Source organism: Cebus imitator, unplaced genomic scaffold (genome assembly GCF_001604975.1).
Source record: "Cebus imitator isolate Cc_AM_T3 unplaced genomic scaffold, Cebus_imitator-1.0 Scaffold221, whole genome shotgun sequence".
Taxonomy (NCBI): domain Eukaryota; kingdom Metazoa; phylum Chordata; class Mammalia; order Primates; family Cebidae; genus Cebus; species Cebus imitator.
The window spans coordinates 1,577,146-1,581,824 of NW_016107536.1; the positions used below are offsets into that span (position 1 = coordinate 1,577,146).

Genomic DNA, 4,679 nt, shown 5'->3' on the forward strand with positions numbered 1-4,679 from the left:
CATGAAAAGCCTCTCACTTGAACCCATGAAGGAGGTAGCACAGGATGCAACATAGACAGTCAAGTTACCTCTCTGTTTATTGAGAAATTACTTTCTCCTTCAAGGTATTTGCAGCAGAGAGCTCAGTCTGTCCTGCTTTATAATCAGTAGTACAGGTTCGAATCGTCAGAACCTTGGCAAGATCTTAATATTTTAAAGTTACTAACAACTACCTCTAGGGGCAAGTCCATGTGACTGAGTTGCGACAAATTTATTATCATGAGGGAAAACGACTGTAACCAGCCTTCTTAAAAAATGCTCCAAACTGGATCACAAGGTCAAGAGATGAAGATCATCCTGGCCAACATGGTGACACACTGTCTCTACTAAAAAAAAAAAAAAAATACAAAACTTATCTGGGTGTGGTGGTGCATGCCTGTAGTCTTAGCTACTCCTGAGGCTGAGGCAGGAGAATCGCTTGAACCCGGGAGGTGGAGCTTGGAGTGAGCCGAGATTGTGCCACGGTACTCCAGCCTGGTGACAGAGCAAGACTCAAAAGTCCCAACCACTGCTTGTCAGTACAGAAAGACTAAAAACCACATTTCCTTGGAAACTCCCCTAGTTTCATTCATTAGAAGGGGATTTAAAAAAAAGACTTAAAGAGTACTTTACAACAGCATACAGCTTTCCTATGAAGTACTCAGCATCTTAAATATTATATGCTGCTTTTTTTTAAAATTTATTTTTAATTTTTTTTAAAGCTAGACACTGGCTTCAAAGTTTGTGGGACTAGGGGAAAATCAACCTGTTCAAAACTATTCTAGAAGTTGTCTTTTGGCAGAAGAGCAGGCATATTAAAAATAGAAGGGTCAATTTTTTGCCTTGTGGTCTTTTCAAAATTTAGATTGTTTTTTGTTCCCCTTCTGCATGAAAACCTCAGTTTCTACTCCTGAGTGGGGATGGGCAGCGGTTCTGGCCCCAGCTCCTCTGGCTTCTTGCCAGCTGCTTGCTTGTTTGCTTGCTCTCTCTCTCTCTCTTTCTTTCTTTTGTCTTACTCTATCACCCAGGCTGGAGTGCAGCATCTGGATCTCGGCTCACTGCAACCTCCGCCTCCCAGGTTCAAGTGATTCTCCTGCCTTAGCCTCCCGAGTAGCTGGGATTACAGGCACCCGCCACCACGTCCAGCTAATTTTTGTGTTTTTCGTAGACAAGGGTTTCACCTTGTTGGTCAGGCTGGTCTCGAACTCCTGACCTTAGGTGATCTGCCTGCTCTGGCCTCCCAAAGTGCTGGGATTACAGGCATGAGCCACCGCATCCGGCCCAGCTGCTTTCTCATGACTGCAGCAAGGCTTGAAGAGATGTGTGCTGATGAGGACTTCCTGAAATCAGACTTTATAGATGACCCCACAATATATCTTCTGTCTTTTCCAGTATGTGAACTCTAAAAAGGAAGAAAACCAGAGTTCTGTTAGAAGCAGAAGCTCTCTCTGTATCTGAGCCATCATGTGACTGGTTACTGTAACAAGGAGATTGAGCTGGGGAGGTATTTGAGGTGGTACTGTAAGGATCAGAATTCTGACGTTCAGATTCCTTCTGCAGTTTACTGATCTGGTTGCTTTTTATCCTGTTCCCAGATAGAGTTTTCACTTGCTTTGCTTTCAGTGTACCCTTTAGACTGGATCCAGCCCTTGTATCTACCACGATTCCAGTTCTTTTTTTGATTTTTTTATTCTGCTGGCAACTTCTTCCATTTTTTTACAAGCGGGATACTGGCATTGCAGATGTCTCCTGATCAAATCTCATGCAATCCAAAACGGGTCTGGAAGTCCTTTTCATAGTGTTTACTCTCAGTGAATCAAGAACTGGAGGACTTAGCTCTGCAAATACAGCAGCCCTCTGTACTTCGGTGTATCTTTGACTTATGAAAACCAAACATCTTTTCTTCTGGGCAATAGTCTTCCAAAAGCAGCCTTTCCACCTGCAATAACGTCCTTGAGGTGCGGCGTGCACGCCTGGCCAGCCCCGCCTCAGGCGCCCTCTCCTCCTCAACTGGCTTGTCCAGCCAAATTTCTGTAGTTTTTAAGCCACTCAGTTCGTGATGCTTTGTTGCAGCCATCCTAGGAAACTAGTACAGGCTCCAAACTTGACAAGCTGACTATAAAATCCTATTGAAGAATAAAAGACCAAAAATAAACAAGAGGGAGGAAATGGAGGAGAACTTACTCTGTCAAATATCAAGGCTTGCTGCAAAGCTATGGTTATTGGGACAGTTTTGATATTGACACATGGTTTCTAGGGCAAATGACCTAGACACAGAGTTATGAGTAGATGGATACTTGAAATACGACACACGAGGCATCAAAATTAATGGAAAAGGATGAATTAGTCAATAATAATGTTGAAACATTGGTTGTAAGTGCATCTACAAAGTCAAATCCTTATATCCCACACAAAAGGAAACTCTAAATGGATTAAATATTTAAATGTGAAAAGCAGACTCTGAACCATGTAGGAGAAAAGAGAGAACATCTTTAACTTCAGATAGGTTAAAAAAAAAAAAAAAGATTCGGCTATAAGCAAAAACCAAAATGCTTTTAGTAAATTTTGTGCATGCAAAAAACAAAAAATATTTGACTATAATGACAAAATTAATAAATTCAGCTATATTAACATTTACATTTATTTAACAAAACGCCCCATAGATGAAGTGCAAAGAAAGAAAATCCACAGATTAGGAGAAGAAATTTGTAATCCATATCACTAGGATCCAAAGAGAACTACTAAAAATAGATAAGGCAAAGCCAAAAAATCTAATAGAAAAATAGACAAATGACATGAAGAGGCATGATATGAAGAGGAATCCCTAATGGCAAATTTATTTATAAAATTATTCTCAACCTCAAAGCAATCTGGAATGAGAAAATTAGAATAACAGTGAGATCTATTTTATTCCTGCAAGATTGGGAAAATGAAAGTCTAATAACACAAAGTGTTAGGGAAGACGTATGGAAAAAGGAACTTTCATCCTTTGCTGGTGGGTAGGTAAACTGAAAGAACCACTTTGGAGAAGAAATTCTGTGAGCATCAGAATTTCTTAATAAAGCAACACCTAATAAAGTTGAATAATGAGCGCACTGTCTGACTCAGCACTTCCATTTCTTTGGTGTCTAAAGAAACTCAAATGTGCACATAAGCAAGTATGGTCATCCCTTTTGTAGAGAATGAATATGTGACATAATGGGATTCTACAGGGTAATTAAAAATTACTGAAGTGGATTTCATTATTTACAGACCTATCTTAAAAACATAATATTGAATGAGGATAAAAGAAATTGCAAAGGTAGATGAACAGTATGATTTCACTGGAAACTCACCTGGGGCTGGGTGGTCTAGGATGGTTCATTCCCATATCTAGTGGTTGCTGCTGGCTGTTGCTGATCTGGAGGGTCTCACCGGGACGACTCATCCCTGCTCCACTTGGTCGCTCATCCTCTAACCAGGATGGAGTCTCAGGGAAGCTTTCCAAGGTGGTGAGAGTAGAGGCTTTTGAAACTTAGGCTTGAAAGTCACCTAGTGTCACCTCTGCCACATTCTCTTGATCAAAGCAAGTCACAAGACTCTTCTAGATTCAAGAGATGGAGAAATAGCAGTCACCTCTTCATGGCGTGAGCAGTAAAACCACATTGCAAAGAGGCCTGCATAAAGGGATGAGAAGAAAAATTGTAGTCATTTTTTGCAATATCCCTCACTGTACAAAATGGAACTCCTAATCTTCCCCCTAAAAATGTGTCCTCCCTGTTTGTCCCTCTCTAAGTTGACGGAAATTTGAGGTTTCTGGTGGCTCAAGTGAAAACTTTGGATTTATTCTTAACTTTTCTCTTTCTCTCAAATCCCACACCCTTCCCATTATGAGACAATGTTGACATTATATCAGAAATCTATTCAGTGTCCTACCACCTCTTATTACCCCCACTGCTATGGGTCTGATGGGAGCCACCAGAAACTCACTTGGACGAGTGAAACAGCTCCCTAATTGCTTTTCTTGCTTCTACCCTTGCAAAATCCCTTTGAGAAAGACATTCAGTTGGTCATGGTGGCTAATGCTTTTAATTCCAGCTACTTGGGAGGTGAAGGTGGGAAGATTGCTTGAGCCAAGGAATTCAAGACCAACCTGGGCAACATAGCAAGACCCCATCTCAAAAAAAACAAAACAAAAATTCAGTTATGGTTTTTGCAGTAGGTTGAAACATGTCTCTGTCTCCCAGTTATCCACATCCTAATCTCTGGAACCTGTGAATATGTTGCTTATATGGTAAAAGGGATATTGCAGGTGGGGAGTGTATCTAAAGACCCACAAGGGCATTTGTTAAGAGGCAAGCAGTAGACAGATGCAGAGAGAGAAGACAGCTTCCTGATGAAAGCAGAGAGAGGCTTGAAGATACCACTTAGCTGGCTTTAAAGATGGAGGAAGGAACGTTTAGTCAAGGCATGATGACTGACTTGAGAAGATGGAAAAGGTGAGAAAACAGATTCTCCCCTCCAGCCTCCAGAGAGACTGATTTTGAACATCTGACCTCCAGAACTATAAGATAATAAATCCAAATATTTGAGAACCACTGTTGGTGGTAATTTGTTGCAGCAGCAATGGGAAATTTATGTGTCATTCTTTTGCTCAAAATCTATATAATCTGTAGTTCCCC

At 40.9% G+C, this 4,679-nt stretch overlaps 1 pseudogene; it reads right to left on the bottom strand.

Moving 5' to 3' along the window:
• Positions 1-922: 922 nt before the first annotated feature.
• Positions 923-1,951, bottom strand: LOC108318605 (annotated as a pseudogene).
• Positions 1,952-4,679: the final 2,728 nt, after the last annotated feature.